Consider the following 22,087-nt stretch of genomic DNA (forward strand, 5'->3'; position numbering starts at 1 on the left):
TTCCACTTGAAGGGTGGATTGGATAATCATCTCTACTGGTTAAGCTTTTTGACCAGGCTTAGATGGTAAAGTCCTGGGTATCTAGGCTGAGGAGTCAGCTGAAGTTTCTCTATTGTTGGTTCGTGAGTGACTGGAAAGCATTCACTGAACTGAGTTGGGTGTGGTCTCTGCTTGTGGAGGGCTGTGTAAGTGAAGTATCTGCCAGGTGTTTTGGGCTCGTCACAGCATCACAGTAAGAGAGGGAGCCCAAGCTGGTCAGACAAAGGGCTCAGGGGTACCCCAGCTCCCAGGTGGTACCCCAGGGGTTCTGCATACCGTCACATGAACACAAAAATCTTGAGAGCTGGAAGCAGTAGGAGATTGAACTTAAAAAAAGTGGCACTGGATGTAGTTGACTATGATAACTCTTCTCATTGGGCTTACTTACTATATTTTTCTGTTTCTTATTTTTCTTATTGTTTGGATGAAGTTAAAGTAATTGGGCCACAGCCTCAGCAGGTTTATATTGGTTTCACTCCATTTAATTCCTAAAGTACTTAAACTGAAAGGCACCATTATCTGACTGATCTAAGGAGACAGCTGGAACTAAACCAAAATCCCAGACCTGAACACCCTCAAACTTTGGGTGTGTTTTGAATCCTAGTCAAAATCCAGATCTGAATGTCAAAACTGGCTCTCTCTAGTGAAGAGAGCCAAAACTCTCAAATTTTCAGAATCTCAGATCCTTTTGCAGCTTGGACACATCACAAGATAAAATATAAAGGGGGAGGAGAGGAAGAGACACATATAGGCTTCATTTCTACACCTGTCCCATTTACTTGCGATGTGCCAAATGATCCACACCCTGGGGACAGGGCAAAATGGAACACTGTCAGGTAGCATTCATCATGATAGCTCCTGTTCCACCCCTCCTGCCAGCAGAGGGGACATGATCACAGGAAAAAAAAAAAACTCATCTTCTCTATGCTCCAACTATTCCCAGTTGTGTTGTCAGTTACCAGACTAACTACACCTCTAACTCTTGTTGAATCGCCTTGAATCCAACCCTTCTCTCACAATTCTCCCACGCTCAGACCAGGGTTTGGGCTGCTGTTTCCTGGTACTAACCATAATTACCTCAGCAGGTCTGAGTAGATTCAGCCCCTGTATCACCCCGGGAACAATGACCATGATAAACAATCATCAGAAAGCCTTCTTAAAGCAAACTCTTTATTTAGAGCCAAAGCAGTTCAGAGAAAAATATCTTAAAAACAAACAATATACTCCTGCCTAGCTTACTAGCGTTTTACCCATCTTCCACATGGGGATCCTAATAAGTCTAAGCTTTCTACAGAAAGACCTCTGGGGTCCTGGTGACAACCCGTTCCCTGAATTCACAATTAGTTCACTCTCTGTTTAAAGCAGTGAATCTTTAAATCCTCCTCATTCTTTTGATCACTCCCTCTTCACAAGTCCAAGTCACTTTTTAACCATTTATATCCCAGTGCTCAATTTCTAAAAAAAGGAAGTATCTTAATGGTGTTTAGCTCCCAAAAAAATGCTGGAATAGCTTCAGCTTCCAGACATTGGTTTATGTTATAACTTTTCTTTACTATATCAAGTCCAAATATTTGTTCTCCATCACTAGTACCTAGCTACCATTAGTTTTTAATTCTTTTCAGTTCCCCTTTACTTTTCAAAAGGAGGTCAAATATAGAATTGCCACATAATGGTTGTAACACTTTTTTTAAAATCAGGAAATTGTCATCTTAAATATTTAGAAATTCAAAGGATGCTTTGGTACTGGCAGTATGAGCCCTCCATTATGCCACCTAAATTAAAGTCCCTCATGATCATTCAGTTCCCTTCCCCCTCCCCCCGCAATATGTCATGCTTTATCTAGTAAGACATTGATCCATAAGCATTTACGATCACTTTGTGCCCCACTCCACAGCTGCATGGAGCACTCCTCACCCAATTCTGAGGATCTGGTCCATAATATTTAACTAGAAAGCAAGAAGTTCTACCAGTGATCTTTATCTGGTGATAAAATAATCACTTAATGAAAAGTAACACTACCAGTGCATCACATTTCTATGGAAAATAACTCTATTAACTAAAAAAAGAGGGAATTGTTGAACAAAATTGGTAATGACTTCCTTTTAACCTCTTAAGTTGCTTTTATCTTTAACTTTAAAATCAAATGATTTATTCCATAATATTACTACAAATGTAACTAGCTGCATTTAATGACTTCTTATAAGTTAATATGTAAATTAGGGTTTGTACTTCAGTAAGACAGAAGATTTTGTATATAAACCATATTAAACTAAAACACGCCTTGTGTGTACACACACACTGGAAATGTAATATATATATGTAAGCACAAGCAGGTGTCTGAAGTAGGGAGCAAGGAATTATGTTCCCCTCTTCTGGGCTTTGTATGGAATGCATTAGGACCATACAGAATTGCAGCCCCTGACACTAAATTGCTCCAAAGTGCACGGAGAGGGGTGGAGAATAGGTGGAGCCATGGATTAGCTGACTAGCTGTACACTGCATTCCTTCCCAAATATCAGTCTCGCTCTGAGTGAGCTATGCGGCATTATATCTCCATTATTTCCGACGTTAATGTTCACATGCATGTTCTTCACATTTCACAAGCCCTTTTATCTCAATGGGGACATTATGGCAAGAGCAGAAAAAAGATGGATGCAGCTAGTCTCCCGAGAAACAGACATATATTTGTGCTCATTTCCCTTACAAGAATTTACTATATTAAAGACACTGAAAATTAAGGGCCCAATCCTGAAAGGTGCTGAGCACTCCCCATTCCCATTAAAGTTAATGGCCAAATTCCGCTCTGTTAGACCAATGTAAGTAAGTGGCAACTACCCTGGAGTAATAAATGGAATGTCTCCAGATTTACAACAGAACTTGACCTACGGGGAACTAAGGGCACTCAGTATCTTGTAGGAATGGAGCCAAAGTTTGGTCATTTCTATGGCTGAAGAAATTAAACTAAAACATATCCTACTACTTATGTACTAAATGTCACTTTCCTGTCTTTACTGTAAAATGCTAGTTTGTTTCCCTATTGTCCCCATGGTAACCACAGAAACTTAATTTCTACTCCAAATATTTAAATTCCAAATCAAACCTGTTAACATTTCACAGAATAAACACAGAGGAGTCATGTGATTGCTTTGCATTAATCCAGGTATCACTGGCAGATTGTGTCTACCGTAACTCTTTGGATTTAGGGATGCAGAGATTTCTTAGCTACTTTAAAATGTAATGTATTCTGGGATAATCTATTTATTCCAAGAAAAGCTATTTACAGCACATTAGGAAACTGTCAGGTACTGGAGGTTAATTTCCTGCATATTTTTACACCGTAAATTAAAGCATTAATGAGTTGGTGTTAGCAAGTTTTTTCAAATGTTTGCAAGGTTTATGCTGGCATGAATTTAAAGTTTATCAGCACTGAAATTCCATTAAAGCCTTTGGTTTTGTTTTGATTTTTTAAAATTTTGATTTAAAAAAAAAAAAAGGCATCCCTACCTTGTCATTAGAAGTCAGCATTTTCTGAGAGCTACCACACATTCGTAAGTCAGAGGTTATTATTTAACTTAGATTGCACACTCTTTGTCTATTTGTTCTTTGCTTGTACAGCATCTAGCACAAAGGTGTCCTGGTCTATGACTGGGTCTATGCCATGATAGATAAATAATAAAATATTTTCAGTAGCTTGCAGAGGCTTCAGTCAGTATAAAAGCAAAAATACATGAAGATATGATCCCTACCACAAAGAATTTATAAATTTAACTGGCACAAAATGCAACAAATGATTAGAACAATCAAAAAGAGGGAAGATGTGGCAAATATTAATAAGATCACAGGGTTATATAAGTTTGCTATTGCATAATTAAGGATTGCAGATCATTTGTGTTCTCTGTTTTTGCTTTTTTATGTAAAAGGTATCTGTTGTTTGTAACCACAGTATGTGAATAATGAACAGTTCCAATGCTAATTGCTGAGCTGTGGTATTTCCAAATTATTATTCATAGAAAATTTGTACACTTCAGTATTTATGGATTTCTGGTTTGTCCACATTTATTAAATATTTTGTGCAGCTTTTAAATCCTTCTCATATCAGCGGAAATTAGATTGAGAAAATAAATATCCTGATTTTTTTCCTCCTTCCTTTTTTTTTTTTTTTTTAAACTGGACTTGTGCCTCAGATGTACAAGAAAGAATTTTCAGAAGCTAATCTCTCTACTTCCCAAACACGAAAATAGTTACAGGGAATAAAAACGTTCTTCCAACAATTTAACCAGGGTTGTAGCCAGGAGCGCATATTGGGCAACAGGAATGCAACATTTTCTGTTAGAACAAAAATGCTGCTTCTTGTTTGCATGTAAAGCTGTTGAAGAGGCATGATGTATTCTTTTAACACCCATAACAAAACAATGTTCCTTTTCTTAATGAACATGGAGTTGGGGGGAAATAAAACCAATATGATCTACAACACAGGAAATGCAAATCTACTGTACCTACAGTGTGACATTAAAAATGATGGTTAACACATTTACATTTACTGTGTTATCTGTGGTATTGTCCCTACCATTATACACTGATATACTTTTCTACTGTGGTAAAATCCCATAGTGGAGTCCATGCTGCACTTAACAACTCTGAAGGGCAGGGAGGGGTTCGGCTAAAGTGACTTTAAACCACCATCCTAATCCTGGTGCACTCCAGAGTTTGAAGTGCCCCTCCAACCCAGCATAATTTAGACAGCCTTGGGGTGGGGGGAAGGAAGGGATGAGGAGGAAGAGTCTAAATTAAGGCATCCTGCCTGGATTGCTTTAAGGGCCACATCACTGCCTAGAAAAAGCAGCCCTGCACCGTTGCCTCCTACACACCTCTCCCCAATGCCAAAGCTTCTAAGGGGTCATTGCAGGGCAACTTTATGGCTGACTGTTGCAGTGCCTGTGCCAAGGAAATATTCCTCCAGATGCAACTGGGGCTTTTTGAATTTTCCTATGCTTCTCTAGCCCTTGTACTTAACATAAAGGAACCAAAACAGCCCCAGCTTTCAATTATACTGACTGTACACATCCTTCTCTAATGGCTGTATCTTCTATTTTCATTTTTTCCAAAAATGCATCAAGCTCATTTTTAAACCAAGGAACTGTGCTTACATTGCTGAATTAGCAGTATGGTACATATTCTGGCCATCCTTACTATAAAGAAACTGCTATCTAAATTGCTTGTACACTAGACCTTACTCAATTTAAATCCAAGACCTTATGTTTTTAAATGAGTAACTATATCAGCTTGTCACCATCAGTACTTTCCTTTATACATAATGTAATTTACATCTTCTGAAATCCCCTTCAGTCTCCTTTCTACTAAGCCACAATAGTCATTATCGTCTAATCTGGATAATCTTATATAAACATTTTCCTCTCCAAGCCCTGTCTTATTTTGGATACATCCTGCAGTGCTATTTGAATCTGAGCATTGTCTTTTACTTGGAAATAAAAATAAACCTTATTTTCTTTTTTCCCCCAGAAAAACAAAAAACATCCAAAACATGTTGACCCATCATATGGATGAAATAGGCTGTGTCAAGGATACTTTATGTAAGGTATTTATTTTCCATATTAAATATGGAACACCAACAGAATGAAACTGTTTTATGTCACAAGCTGTTTGAAACTGTTTGAAGTCCAAGGGAAGCACATGCTTAAGTGCTTTGCTGAATCAAAGCCATGGAGGAGAAGAGGGGAAAAAACCCTACTAATTTGGAGAAGATTAGACTATTTGCTGATAATTAAGATTTTATAATTTTATAAGATGCTCAAAGAATACAGTGGCGAGCGTGTTTTAAACATAAGGAGATGGAGAGGTCAATGAGTAAGGACTGAGTAATGAATGACTGAACTTTGGTCAGTCATTACTCAGATGTCACTGCCATCAGAGGTTAACTTCTCTAGAAATTTTGATGGAAGACAGCAAGAACGCAACTTCTCTCCCCCCTTTTCACCCTCTATTTATAACAGTGACTTTATTTGTACTGTACATTTATAGACATAATTGCAAGAATTATACACCCCATTTTTGCAAGGATTGTTTTTAATGAGCGTAATTAAAAAAGGTTTTAAGAACAGGGATGCACTGAAAGGAAAACAGTCAATTTAACTTATGTTAATAACTTATGTTATGACTAATATTTGTCTGTTCTACTTATGAAAAAAGATGTAAAACACATGGGAGAAGGGAAAAAGAAGGTTGGGATTATGACTAATTTTAAAGCAGAGAACTCAAAACAAACAAAAGTTCTTGTAATGAGAGAAATTAAGGTTTTTCGTCCTTTAAATGTTAAATTAGAGTCAGGAAAAAGGCATCTTGGCCAAAGCTATGAAAATCAGATAGCCGCTCATGATCACAAAAATAGTACGTTTCTGCAACAAGATACGCTGATATCCAAATGAGTGTCCAAGGGGATAGCTATTTGAAAATAAAATGAAAGAGCATTTTAAACTAGCCATTGGGGGAGATGCCTCGGTAATTTCCATGCCTAATAACATTGAGAGGGAGGAAAATGAAGTAAGACTAGCTCTGTGGATGTGGGGAAAGCAGTGGATGTGACATACCTTAACTTTAGCAAAGCTTTTGATATAGTCTCCCACAGTATTCTTATCAGCAAGTTAAAGAAGTATGGGTTGGATGAATGGACTATAAAATGGATAGAGAGCTGGCTAGATCATCGGGCTCAACGGGTAGTGATCAATGGCTCCATGTCTAGCTGGCAGCTGGTCACAAGCGGAGTGCCTCAGGGGTCGGTCCTGGGACAATTTTGTTCAACATCTTTATTAATGATCTGGAGGATGGGGTAGATTGCACCCTCAGCAAGTTTGCAGATGACACTAAGCTAGGGGGAGTGGTAGATACCCTGGAAGGTAGGGGTAGGATACAGAATGACCTAAACAAATTGGAGGATTGAGTCAAAAGAAATCTGATGAGGTTCAACAAGCACAAGTGCAGAGTCCTCCACTTAGGATGGAAGAATCCCATGCACAGCTACAGATTGGGGACTGACAAGCTAGGCATCAGTTCTCAGAAAAGGACATGGGGGTTACAATGGACAAGCTGGATATGAATCAGCAGTGTGCCCTGGTTGCCAAGAAGGCTAATAGCATATCAGGCTGCATTAGTAGGAGCATTGCCAGCAGATCGCAGGAAGTGATTATTCTCCTCTATTCAGCATTGGTGAGGCCGCATTTGGAGTATTGTATCCAGTTTGGGGCCCCCCCACTACAAAAAAGATGTGAAGAAGTTGGAGAGAGTCCAGCAGAGGGGAACAAAAATGATTAGGGGACTGAAGCACAAGACTTATGAGGAGACGCTGAGAGAACTAGGCTTGTTTAGTCTGCAAAAGAGAAGAATGGGGGGGGGGGAGTTGATAGCAGCCTTTAACTACCTGAAAGGGGGTTCCAGGAAGGATGTAGCTAGGCTTTTCTCAATGGTGGTAGATGACAGAACAAGGAGCAATGGTCTCAAGTTGCAGTGTGGGAGGTCTAGGTTGGATATTAGGAAAAAGTTTTTCAGTAGGAGGGTGGTGAAGCACTGGAATGGGTTACCTAGGGAGTTGGTGGAATCTCCATCTTTAGAGGTTTTTAAGCTATGGCTTGACAAAGTCCTGGCTGGGATGATTCAGCTGAGGTTAGTCCTGCTTTGAGTAGGGGGTTGGACTAGATGAGTTCCTGAAGTCCCTTCTAACTCTAATATTCTATGATTCTAATAGAAAGCATAAAGCCTACAAGGAGTGCAAGATGGGAGGTATCAGAAGCGAAAGCTACCTCTTGGAGGTCAGAACATGTAGAGATAAAGTGAGAAAGGCCAAAAGCCAAGTAGAGTTGGACCTTGCAAAGGGAATTAAAACCAACAGTAAAAGGTTCTACAACCCCATAAATAGGAAGAAAACAAAGAAAGAAGTGGGACCACTAAGCTCTGAGGATGAGGTAGAGGTTAAGGATAAACTAGGCATGGACGAATATCTAAACAAATACTTTGCCTCCATTTTTAATGAGGCTAATGATGAGCTTGGGGATAGTGGTAGGGTGGCTAATAGGAATGAGGATATGGAGGTAGAAATTACCACATCTGAGGTAGAAGCCAAACTTGAACATCTTAGTGGGACTAAATCGGGAGACCCAGATAATCTCCATCCAAGAATATGAAAGGAACTGACCCACGAAATTGCAAGCCCATAAGCAAGTATTTTTAATTAATCTGTAAACTCAAGGGTTGTACCATATGACTGCTTACATAGTTCCTATTTTTAAGGGGGAAAAAAGTGACCTGGGTAACTATAGGCCTGTTCGTTTTACCTCAAGGTCTTGGAAAAAATTGAAAGAGAAAGTAGTTAAAGACATCAACGTTAACAGTAACTGGGACAAAATACAATATGGTTTTACAAAAGGTAGATCATGCCGGACCAGTCTGATCTACTTCCCTGAGAAGATAACAGATTTCTTAGACAAAGGGATTGCAGTGAATCTAATTTACTGAGATTTCACTAAGGCATTTACTATGGTTCCACATGGGGAATTATTAGTTAAATTGGAAGAGATGGGAATTAATATGAAAATTGGAAGATGGATAAGGAACTGGTGAAAGGGTAGACTACAACGGGTCATGCTGAAAGGTGAACTGTCAGGCTGGAGGAAGGTTATTAGTGGAGTTCCTCAGGGATTGGTGTTGGGACCAATTTTATTTAACCTTTTTATTACTGACCTTGGCACAAAAAATGGAAATGTTCTAATAAAGTTTGTGGATGACACGAAGCTGGGAGGTATTGCTAATACAGAGAAAGACTGGGATATCATACAAGAAGATCTGGCTGACCTTGTAAACTGGAGTAAAAGAAATAAGATGAAATTTAATAGTGAAAAGTGCAAGGTCATGCATTTAGGGACTAAATAAATTTTTTGCTATAAACTGGGAACACATCAGATGGAAGGGACAGAGGAAGAGAAGGACCTGGGCATATTGGTTGGTCATGTTCCAACAGGTTAATGATCCCCGAGAGTCAATAATGAGTCAATTCATGACTAAATGAATTGTATTATAAAACAACAGGAATAATATAGATTTTTAACCATTTCTAGACTAATACAATAGAATATGAAACAGACAATTACTATACAATATAAACTGAATTTGAACTGACAATTAACTGCAAGACACAGAATGATTTTAAACAGACAGTTAACTGCCTGGTACAGACTAATTTTAAAAAGACAACAAACAGTTAACTGCAAGTTACAGACTGATAGGGAGAAATGTAAACAGTCAGCTAGCTGCAGAACACAGACTGATATGGAGGAAGGAATGTAAAGCTGCAACACAGACTGACAGTTAACTCCTTACCATCCATGCGAGAAGGGCACACAGCATAATAAATGTAAAAACTTGAACTCGGCCAGCTAACAGACGATTCACCATCGGGGGGTGGGGGGAGGGTCACGGGAGCGGGAGAGTCCGGACGGAGGTGATCAGGTTGGTAGTTCGGGAAGGATCTCAACCAGGGGCTTGGATAAGACCCCTTTTATGGGCTTCGTGCCAACACCAGATTGGCCAGGAGATACTTGCAATAGGTTTCGTTTCCTAGTTGGTGTTAAGTTTAGTTTTCCATATAATGGTCAGTTAAGTTTCATTTCCCATATATGACGTGGAAGCCGAAGGCACAGCCGATCGCACAGGCATACCCTAATAAGGTCAGGTCGTGGATTGACTGTTAGCACCGAATGGGTGGGGGGGAGGCGAGGGGTGGTCATGGCAGAATTGGTGCAGCGACAGATCACAGGATAACTATGAGTTGTCAATGTGATGTGGCCATGAAAAAAGCTAATGTTGTCCTGGGATGCATCTGGCAAATTATTTCTAGTAGAGATAGGGAGGTTTTCGTACTGTTATACAAGGTGCTGGTGAGACCTCATCTGGAATAGCGTGTGCAGTTCTGGTCCCCCATGTTTAAGAAAAGAAGGTTACTTACCTTGTAACTGCTGTTCTTCGAGATGTATTGCTCATGTCCATTCCATTATAGGCATGTGCACATCTCCATGCACAGTTACCGGAACTTTTTTCCCCTTAGCAGACCCCGTAGGGCCAGCTTTGGCGTCCCCTGGAGCCCCATGCACATGCCACAGTATATGAGTTGCTGCCGGCCCTATACCCCCTTAGTCCCTTCTTTCTGCCAACTCTGGCAGCGGAGACAGGGGGTGGGTCATGGAATGCACATGGGATAGTAGCACACACCTATAATGGAATGGACATGAGCAAGCACTCGAAGAAGAAAGATGAATTCAATTTAGAACAGGTGCAGACAAGGGCTAGTAGGATGATTCAAGGAATGGAACACCTGCCTTATGAGAGGAAACTCAAAGAGCTTGGCTTGTTTAGCCTAAACCAAAGAAGGCTGAGGAGAGATATGATTGCTTTCTATAAATACACCATAGGGATAAATACCAGAGAGGAATTATTTAAGTTCAGCACCAGTGTGGACACAAGAACCAATGAATATAAACTGGCGCTCAGGAAGTTTAGACTTGAAATTAGATGCAGGTTTCTAACCATCAGAGGAGTGAAATTCTGGAACAGCCTTCCAAGAGGAGCAGTGGGGGCAAAAATCAAGCTCAATCTTGAAGCCAGCTAGGTTAAGTTTATGGAGGGGAGGGTTTGATGGGACAGCCTAATTTGGCAATTAACAGATCTTTTATTCCTAGTGGTAAATATGGCCAATAGCCTCTGATGGGATGTTAGATGGGGTGGGTTCCAAGTTACTACAGAGAATTCTTTCCAGGTGTCTGGCTGGTGAGTTTTGCCCACATGCTCAGGGTTTAGTTAATCGCCATATTTGGGGTCAGTAGGGAATTTTCCCCCAGCACAGATTGGCATAGGCCCTGGGAGTTTGTCTTCCTCTGCAGCATGGGGTACAGGGCATTTGCTGGTAGATTCTCTGTACCTTGAAGTCTTTAAATCATGATTTGAGGACTTCAATAACTCAGTCATAGTTTAGGGGTCTATTACAGGAGTGGCTGGGTGAAGTTCTGTGACCTGCGTTTTGCAGGAGGTCAGAATAGATATTCATAATGGTCCCTTCTGACTTTAAAGTCCATGAGTCAGAGAGAAATGGACTTGCCAAAGGCCATTATTTCAAATTTTAAAAACTCATATTGGTTTAATACCCAGCTGTAGGAAAGTAAAGAGTTAAAAGCTGGACAAGTGGTCAGGCCTAAGTTACAGGGAACGGGGTCATGGCACGGGCAAACCTTGTTTCTGCTAATTGGTATGAATTCTAGTTAGAGTCTTATCTCTCTTCTTTTCCTCCCTTCCTGGCCATCTGCACAGGGGATGAGGCTATCACTACTCCTGCACAAGGCCTTTGGTGGGAAGAAAGCATTATCTTCCTTCCCCCCCCCCCCCGGCATGTCTTTACTTCAAAGAATGTTAGTGTAAAATTAATAGGTGTTAAGGTGGTGTGCCTGACCTCTGTATGGTAATCCTGTAAACAACAAATAGGGGGCGGGTATAATTGTATTCATCATGTAGTTACTATTCATTTTATAGGTGTCAATGTGGCCAAATAAGGGTCTATGGGGAGTTGCTGGAAATGTATACATTTACATACAGTTATGGATAAAAAGATTGTAAAGTAACCCCCTCGTTGCTCACTCGCAGCGTCAAGGTGGAACGAGCAGGCAATAAAGGGTTCTGTCTCCCCAGTCCACCCCAGAGACAATGAGTCTGGTTATTTCTAACACCAGCAAACATCTTTTTTGAGTGAGAATGTTAAGAGAATAGAGACACAAACAAATAGAGTGGACATCATTAATTGCTTTGTAAAGCTATCCTCCACACCATAATCTTCAATAGTGAAAGGTTTAACTGCCAAAAAGATTTTTAAAGGGAAAGTTTGGCCTTAGAATTTAGTGCTACAACAAGTGAATTACCATCATTCATTCATGAAACCTTTAACTGAATGCATGTGAACCTTCAACTGAATGCATGTGACACTCCTGTGACATGAGGGTAATACCAGCAGGAGTTTTTAATAACACATATGGTAATATGTAATGTAGATTGGACAATACTATGTTTTATACTCTAATGAAAGATCAGACTACAAAAGTTTGAAACAGACATTGAATTATAGTGGTACAAGGGAGAAGTCCTAGTTATTTTTCACCATGGAAGATCCGTGTAATATCTTAACTAACTACAGCATCAGAAATGGAATTGATGAAAGCCTAAAGGTTCATGGGGAGTGAAAGCTATGAGCCTCCCAAAGTATTGAGGGAGGTTGGGTAGAAGGTCAAATAGAACAAGGATGGACTCTCTAGAGAGGGGCCCAACACAAGGGATTTCACAGGACAGAGTGAAAGAGTTCAGAAAGAGAACCAGGGAAGCACTGTTGTTTCCCTGCCTTCTCCACCAATGAACCTCTGGTGGTTCATAAAGGTTTTCATTGCAAACCAAAGGAAGTTCATTACAAATGGAGATGGAAGCACTCATTCGTATCTCTTTCCTTTTCCTGCATCCCTGAGCTGCTCCTGAACACACCACACAAAAAGACAGAGGTTACACCCCACCTGTACCTTTCAATTTCTGGCACCACACATCTAGTCATATCTGGTGTGGAGAGTATGGGGTAGAGAGGACATCAGGAGAAGGAATGGAGGATAGAGGAAAAGCACGTTAAGGCTCTCCTGATTTGCACTGGGAGCTCCATTGGTCACTTGACTGATTTCAGAATAAAGTAGCTTCAAAGAGGATACAAATCCAGGCACACCAAGGCCAGAGCAAGCCAGATGATTCAGTCCCATGGTCTCTTCCATTATCTCTTAATTTAAGTCAGGGGCAGAATGGAAATATCCACCTTTCAAAATATTGCAGAAATTAACTTCTTCAGCTGTTCCCCAGATATAGATATATAATTACATAACATATAGTTTCATAGAACAGTAATATATGGAATGCCATGGGGAAACTTCTCCTTAAACTCTCACCATTCCCCAAAGGTGGTGGTGCCATGAATTATTTAGAAGACTGAACTTACATGTATTGCATCTGTGAAGAAGTCATGAAAAGTATTAAATAAATTCTGGAATTCCCCAAGAGTACTTCTGCTAATGCTGAAGAGATCAAGTATTCATTTGCCTCCACTCCATGAAACAAATTTCTAAAGCCACTTAATGAGTGAAAGAGTGAAGAGGAGCATTGAGAATACAGTCTGAGAAACGTGGGAATCCAGCGATATATGGAATGTATTCAGATGCCAGAGAGTCTGGTACAGTTGTGGAACCATTAGGTTTGTTTACATTTTGTTTCTTAATGAAACTATTACTCATCTTACATTGTTAAGGGGAAGCTGAACAAACAGGATTTACAGCTGTTCCAGTTATTCATTACAGAATGTAAGGACTTGCATATATAAACACAAGTGTGTCTTTAAGCCGCAGTTGTATCATTTGAGAATGCAGTTTGCAGTAAGGTTCACTGGTAACAAAATGGATTCTGTTTCAAAACTCTGGTTACCTTACAAATACATTATCTAAAGTGTCCTAGTCAAATTACAGCATGCAAGTAATATTTATTTTTAGCACTCAGAAATGCTTTAGATGCTCTACAGCAACAAGTAAACATGGTTCCTGCCCTTAAGAACTTACAATCAAAGGGCTAGAATGAGACCTCTCTTAGCCCTTACCAAGGGGCTTATACAGCTTCACAACCCCAGGAGTGAACCAGGGAGGGAATGATGACTGAGTAACTGTTTCTTCCCTGCCCTCTCCCCATTGTCTCTCTAGGAGCAATTAATTCTCTATTGGAGAGTAGCAGATTGTTCATTCTCTCTCTTTGCCTACACATTTCCCACCCACCTTCTCAGGAGAGAGAGTGGCAGCTCCATGGAATCTGCTCTGTGATCCTTGATGTGAGTGACCTTTGTAAGGGGGACTAGGGCAGGCACCTTACACCACTATAGCTCCCTGTGTACATGCATAAAATCAATCATCTTGCTCTAAATTTAGAAATGATACCATCAATGAGGTTTGGAAAGAAAAACACAGGAAAGGACAAGGTTTACAATGATAGATTTCAGTTACTCTGAAGATGTGTGCATTTTGATTTATTATTGTAAGTTTTTAATATATATGTATAGTGCTGAAAATACACACTTTCCTTACAACAGATAAACTGGCCATTGAGTAACAGGGTCCAGTTACTGAAAAACTGTCAGTCTAAAAAGGTATGAGCAGATATGATATATGCATGACAAATATACAATACATACATGTTTGCTTATGTCTGGAATGTTTTGCTGTTTTACTGTAGAGCCCTAATTAAAAAAAAAAAAAAAAAAAAAAGCCTCTGCCATGGCCCTGGAATGCTCTGACTAAGTTTCTTGGGTTCTTCAACCAGGAAACTCTGTGCTTTATTCAGAGGAAAAAGGATCTTTTCAACAGCTATAGAATATCAGCCACCATAACCTGATCTATAAGACAACTGGGCTCAGAGGAATGACACAGGAGAATTGCCTGACTATCAGAGCAAATTCTTCCTGATTAAGTGAACTTCCCGGGCTGACACCTGCCTGCCAGGGCGCGCAAGACTTTGTAATGCAAGGTCAGCTTAGTATGGCAAGAGCTAGGCCCTAAAAGTGGCAGCAGGCTTATGAGCAAGAGTTAGGCCTCTCAAGAACCAGACTTGTAAGGAATAAGAGGAACTGTCTCCAAGTCTGGAAATATCCTTGAGATGAATATAAAAGCCAGCTGACCATAGGGTCAGCAAAAAATTAGCAGCGTTAGCAGTAAAATCAGCAACTCTAGTAATAAACAACTAATGTCACCTTATTGCGGATTGGCCCCTAGCTAACTGCCAATAAAACAACAGGAAACATGTGTTAAGGCCCAATCCCCAAGGGGATTGAAATGTAGCCAATAAGCTTATTGCTAGAATTGGGGAAGGGGGTATTTTAGGACATCCAGGTGTGCCCAGCCCTGAGGCTCTCCATGGAGGTACTAGCAGATGCCCCAGGTGGGTCGGCTTCCTGGTTGCAACTTGCTTATAGGGTGGAGAATGGGTCTCCCCACCCTTGTGCTGGTAAGCGCCTGATTCCCAACTGTTAACAGCTTGCAATAGCTTAAAATTTGTAACTCTCGTAACTTAAGTGCTGCCTTGAATAAACTGCTGAATGGGCACTTCCTGTCCGCCTGTCTCTTCACCACTGAGATCTAAAAATAAGAACTCTCCGCCTCTGCAAAGCACACTGCCCCATGCAGCACTCCCCAAATTAGTCAATGAGAGGAAGATATTTTCTCTACCCCAGAGGTTGTCAAAAGGGGGTGGAAGGATGACTGCCTTCACTTTACACCTTTGATTATCGTTGGTCATAGAAACCATATCACTATTGCTCTCCAATAACAGAAGTAAGAGTGCTCCCCACTTTAATACATTAGGTGTTTTGCCTTAAAGAGGGCATTGCTTTTCCCTTTTTAAAAAAGCCAACAAAATCTGGTCTTGAAGCTTTGAGTTGTAAAATTGCATAATTACATAAGTCTCTTGGAGATATGATACATATGGTATTTGAAAACATATATACAAGCTGTAAGACATTTACCTTTTTGTACTCCTCATTATCTGGTTCTCTCTCAAAATAAAAAAAAAAAAAAAAAAAAAAAAAAGCAAAAAGCAACAAACAAACCACCTCCTCCCGAACAGGATGGCACATGTGTTGTGTTTGGGGACTCTCTCTCTTTGCTTGTAGCTGAATGAGGAAATTACTCACTGGTGCCAGAATACTTCTCACAAGTTGCACAGAGAAGGGAAAACAGTTCATTTGGGACATTTAACTCAATTCTCCTCCTGGACAGGTCTGTTACCCCCAGTCTCAGAGTTTTATTTTCATTGGTTTGCATGGTGGACCAAACTTTCTTCCACACACATCAACCCAGTGCAGAACTAGCAATTTCTGGGATTTATTTATCCTATACAAGAAAATAGTCTTCTGTAGCTTGAGCAGCCTGGAAATCTTTATATTTTCTATTGAATTGAGCCCATGGTTCATTAATGTTTTTATTTCAATAGTAACATAGAAATTAATCACCTCTGGACAGAGACCATGTCATTATTTTCCATGTAAATTGCCAGGCACACTTAATGCAACATGTTAAATAGTTTTTGCATACGACACACAATTGTTAGTTAAAAAGCTCATTTAATTAATTTATTTCCAGGCAACAGCAGGTACAAGGAGGAAAATAAATGAAAATATCACAAGTAGTCAGGATTCCAGGCACTCACATTTTTTCTCCATATCAATGACCTAACCGATTGCGGAGGTCTACAAACCATGACCGAAAAACAAGACCACCTTGATTATTGTCATGGAAAACTAAACACAGCTACATCATAAGAGAACAGAACAGAACATTAGCTCAAACTGTCACTACTCCATCAAAAACTACCAGCTGACAGCAGTCAATAGAGGTTGGATGTAAGTAACTGAATTAATAGTACTGGAAGAAAAGGAGTTCAAACAAACTGAAAGGGATAAAATCAGCTTTTAGGCAACTGTCATATAGGAGGAGGATAAATTGTGACAGTCAGGAACAAAGTACTTGAATTCTTTAATAGGGATAACAATTCAGGAGTTGTTAGTATACAAGTTTGCAATAAAGCCACATCATGTATTCTCCCCTCTCCCCTGTTTGAGTCTAATGAACGGTGAAGGTGAGAATCTCATTATTTAATGTATTTTTGTACTATATTTTAATCCCAACAGCATACAAAGCCTGAGGTCCACTACAAAGACGCTACTGAATGATCACTTTAACCACCATCTTCTTCTCATAGTAACCTTATCTGCATATAGTGGTGAAAATATTTGCAGAAATATCAGTTCCTTGATTTGCCTTTTGCTATTCAGGATATCAGGCAATTTTTGTTTCCATCAACATTCAAGCATATCAAGGAAACTTTCCAATTATTCTTATTGTTGCTTTTTTTAGTATACCAACAACCAAATATTTCATTTTTTGGTTTCTCTTTTAAGGATGGCTGGTTGGCAAGACAAGTCTGTCTTGTATTCTCTTCAAGGCATTGCAATGCTGCTACAGTAAAAATGTATGTTATTGTTAAATGTGTTTTTGTTTCAAATCTTGCTTAGTTACTATGTTAACTTTTGTTTTGTAAAGGCAATAAACCAATAATACTGAAATGAAGAAACAAGTGGCCCAAGTGCATGACCAACCTGAACCAAATGATCTGTCATAAGATCAAACCTGACAATCTGCTGGCAAGCCTTTTGCTAAATGAAAAGGATCAGTTCCTTGTTAATATATGACCTGATCCACAATCCAGTGAATTCAATGGACAGACTCCCATTGATTTCAATGGACATTTTCACAAGCCCATAAGGAACAAGTGTAGACACTGTGGCGAGGTGGGCCTGTTTGGCCCCATAGGTCTGTGCTTCCTTCGAGTATGCCGGTGTGTGGCTGGGTGGGAGCCCAGTCCCGCCCTCTATCCCAGGCCCTGACCCAGGGCCCCTGGAAGGAGTAGCCTCAAACAGCTTAGTCCACGGGCTACTACCTTCCCTGGATCACCTGTACATGGCTCCCCTGCTTGTGGTCCTTCTTCAGGCTTTTGGGGTCAGCGTCCCTCAGCCTTGCCTGGATGGGCTTCTCTTTACCTCCCAGGGCAGGGTGCTGTCGCAACACTCACCCTAGCTCCAAGCCTTGTAGCCACTCTGCTCCACTTCTCCACTAGCTCCACGCCTTGTAGCAGCTCTATTCCATTCCATTCCATTCCGCTCCGCTCTGCTCCGCTCCTCCACTCAACTCCCTCTCAGCTGCCTCTGCCTGCCTGAAACAGAGGCTTTTACCTGATGTGGCAGGCTCCTTAATTGGTTTCAGGTGCCCCAATTAATCTTGAGTAACCCTGGCTGTGTTACCTAGGGAACAGGGATTTGGTAAGCCTGGGGCTGATATATATGCCTTCTAGCACCCTCCTATAGCCGTCAGGGCTGGCCCCGTCACAACACATTGTGGATGGTAAAATTAATTCATATAAAATAAGAACAAAACCAGTACTACAGCCAGAAACTCAAACTAACCAAACTGGTTCTGGCTCTGTTCCCTGATCCATGGGAAAGATCACACAAGCTCCTCTTCTTGCAAGATTTCCTGGCAATTTTTGCAAAGACAAAAGGTTCTGCTAGTTCAGATAAGAATTGAAATCTGAATGTGAGAGGAGCCTTGGTCATAACACTGGATTACAGACCAGCTAAAAACACTAAGCTTGGAGAAAGTTCAAATCTGTTTTGGAGCTTCCAAGCTGACACCTTTTTCTATAATCAATTATGGACTGAGCCAACATTTTTAATATGACCCCCCAACCCTGAGAAAGTTCAAATTCAGACTTGAATCCAGAGTCACACTCTCAGTTTCATGTCTGATCTGAACTGAATCTCTGAATCAGAAGTTTGGTTATCACTAACTAACTGTGGGACTGGCAACACTGACTATTATTCAAGTTGCCTATCACTTCTCTTTATAAGACCCTGTTTTCAGTTGCTTACAACTTTGCCAAATTTTAGCTATTTGGAATGAATTTCCCATGCAGGGTGACTCCCCAGGGTAATTTGTTTTGGAAATTTTTAGCCAAAATGGTTCAGTTGTTTCCAAGAATGAGGCTAGGGAAAAATTGCATTGTTTTGCCCATTGTGATGTCACCACTGGACAGTAACTTCTCCTAGCAGTTCTGGGGATTTGTTCTCCAAGGCAGACACTCCTTCTTACACTTGCACTCCTTCTCAATCTCATTCTCTCTGTCTGCAGCCCCTCTCTCACTCCAGAAGCTGCTACACCCTCCTCATGACTCAGTCCTCCAACAACTCATGTTTCCCCTTCAAGGGTAGTCTTCAAAGTCTCTTTCCTCAACCTCAAGCAGCATCAGGCAGCCCCCATGCCCAATGACCTAACCCCATCACTCCAACAGTGACTCAGGCAGTCTTCCTGTTCACTGCCCAGAACTATACCACTCTTCAATGGTTGGTAGGGGAACCCAGGTTCACCTTCCACTCTGGATTCCAGTGCAGGGCCCTGGAATGAACAATTAAGGTCTGCATCTCCACCAACTTTATTGCTCTCACCCTTAGACTTCTTCTCCCTTACCTCAGGTAGGGGGACTACAAGCTTGCACTGCTATTGCTAGCCTCCTGGCTTCATAGAAGCCCCATCAGTTCTCTCACAGGTGAGCTTCCTTCTAATTAGCTTCCTTCACACAGCCTAAATCTCTCCCATTTACAGCCTAATTGGCTGATTGGGCCCACTTGCCTTAATTCAGCTCTTGCAGGAACGGGGGGGGGGGGGGGGGAAGTACATACCATCACACCCATGTTAAAAAATTCTGACTACCTTTTATTTAAAAAGATGTAGTACCCCTATACTTTAGAATAGGGACTTGAAATTAGCAGGTATGTGTTTTCTCTGTGAACACCTGCCTAAATTTGGTGAAGTTTGAAGACTTTGAAAACAGCATTTGCATATGCTCAGTAGAAACTTTTTAGATTTGTGCAGCTAAATTCCTCAAAGATTCCATCAGCACTGAGCAGGACTTTTTCTGCAATTGGAGCTCTGGGGTGGGCTAGGCTGGGCTGGGCTCTGCCTGATTCAGTGAAGGGACTTGGCTTCCACTTCCCAACAAAGTGTCCTAAACACAAGGCTATAATATCTAAGTCTCTCTCTCTCTGTAGCAAAGTTCCACTTTGTAAAAATAATTAACTACTAAGGGGACCAGAAAGACTGGTTCTGCATCCTGCTGGTTTGGACACTCATCTGGGATATGGAAAACCTTGTTTCTAGTCCCTACTCAAAATCAGAAAGAGCAGAGATCTGAATCTGAGTTTCTTACGTCTCCGATGAGTGTCCCAACCACTGGGTTAGGTCACACTCTCACATTTCTATGTTTTGATTATAAATTCTATCCTGTACCTCAGAAACCTTTCCAGACAGTGTTGCTGAAACAGATGTGTTTTCATTTAAACAAATCAGAATTTTCTGATGGAAAACTGTTTGGCTAAAAATTCCCAACCAGCTCTTATTAGCAACACCTGAGGTCTGCTGGAGAAGCCAGAGCAGTGAGAGTGGGAGGAGAGTGCTGGGCCATGGGAAGTGCAGCCCCTCCCCCCAGCAGCCTAGCATTTTGCCCCAATGGCTCACATACCACCAGGGCACCACAGAAAGCAGGTGGAAATGAGATAGCCGGGCCAGGCTAGGCTGCTCCCAGACAACTCCTGAGTCAACAGATGATAGCAGCAGCCCATCCCCTCTTTTTGAATAACAGACTTTTCCACCTATCAGCTATTATAGTTTAGTCCTGTAGCTCAAGTAGTAGAAGTCTCTAGTATAATACTGAAGATTCAGAGTTCTACCCCTGCTGATGATACATGATAGGGGGTTATTACACTTGTCTAACATAAACAACGAGAGTCCTATAGCACTTTAAAGACTAACAAATTTAATTTCTGCAGGCATAAGCTTTCGTGGACTGTAACCCACTTCGTCAGATGACATCATATCTGACGAAGTGGGTTACAGCTCACGAAAGCTTATGCCTGTAGAAATTAAATGTGTTAGTCTTTAAAGTGCTACAGGGCTCTTGTTGTATTTGCTGTATATAGACTAACACGGCTACCCCTCTGGAACTTGTCTAACATAGTTTTTTTTAAAGCCTTTTCTTTAAAAAAGCACCAAGAAATTACATATAGAACTGTGATAAATGAAGGTTATTTCAGTTGCAAAGTGAAGACCACAAAAGTTAGAAAATGACAGATTTACAATTGCAAATGCAACCTTAGTTCTGTGCTGTTGTGCTTATGCATTTTGAAAGTCTTTAACTACATGATCACATAATATTTTTCCCCACAGGCCCCTCCCTCATTCAGTGCACAGGGAACTAAAGTTGTACATGTAACCACCAGTCTGACAGCTCCAAAGTTTCAAATGGTTGCCTTTGCATCCTAAATAACTTATTTTTGGACAACAGAGGGTTTTAATGTATTTTTATTTAGTTTCTAATTTACTCTAAATTATCTATATATATATATATTTATACTTCAATAGTCAATGACAGAATTCCTGCACTATCACATTTTTTGGAAATTACATTCAGGATAAAGTTCTATTTGGCTTTCTGAGAACCATGGTTTTATTGTACTTTACACTTTATCATGGGGGATCATAAGAATTCCGGCCTGTGTAAAAATCCTCAAGCAAACTATTTTACACAGTTTCAGCCGGAGCTGAATCATTGACTCTTTGCACTTATTTCAAAATACTCTACAAGAATCAGAATAGTAGAAAATCATGTCAAAACACCCAGCAGGTAGGAAATCAAAACTATAACTATAAGTACCATCACAAAATAGTTTTGATATATGCTCTATATGCCATGCTCTTTCAAGAACAACAATGGGATATTCAGCAAGAAATTGTGTCATTATTAAGGTATTATGGATATGGTCATTAAAAGACAGAGTATTTGTGTTTGAGCAACAGCATAAAATGCATTCTTGGCAGTTTTCATCTTTCTAGGAAAATGATATGTGTACTATCTGACAGCTTGCCCCCAGGGGCATCATTAAAAGCATTTACTATGAGAAATCAAGATAACATTTCTTTTCCAGCAAAATGTAGCTGAAAGCTGTCAAATTTTGGTCTGGTCCTGTGCATAATGAATGCTACTGTTGCGATGTTGTTCTGACTGATGCAGGGATTGTAAGTTATTCTTTAGGCATGTGCTCCTATATTTGTCATTTGCATGTTCCTTGGAAATGTTGTTTTGAACATTTATTATGTCTATAACCAAAGCTCCCTAAGATGTTCATTCCCTGCTCAATGCCTGAATGAAAGCAGCAGAAGGAGCTCCTCTGCAAAAACAGACTTTCAGCTGTAGCATCAAATTTAGTTAGCTGTTTGCTTTATCTTTTCTATTTTTCCAATAGCTTATAGAGTTTATGACTTAGTCACTTTTA

General features: G+C 40.4%; 1 long non-coding RNA gene across 1 annotated transcript in view; it reads right to left on the minus strand.

Moving 5' to 3' along the window:
- LOC137155601 (uncharacterized) overlaps positions 1–17,852 on the minus strand; it is a 98,257-nt gene extending 80,405 nt beyond the window's left edge. Inside the window, exon 1 of the long non-coding RNA XR_010920567.1 lies at positions 17,776–17,852. This is a non-coding gene — a long non-coding RNA (uncharacterized lncRNA). The remainder of the gene's footprint in view (positions 1–17,775) is intronic.
- Between the last annotated feature and the right edge of the window lie 4,235 nt (positions 17,853–22,087).

Source organism: Emydura macquarii, unplaced genomic scaffold (assembly GCF_026122565.2).
Source record: "Emydura macquarii macquarii isolate MOO-44397 ecotype Brisbane River unplaced genomic scaffold, CSIRO-AGI_Emac_v2 contig_1363, whole genome shotgun sequence".
Lineage (NCBI taxonomy): Eukaryota > Metazoa > Chordata > Testudines > Chelidae > Emydura > Emydura macquarii.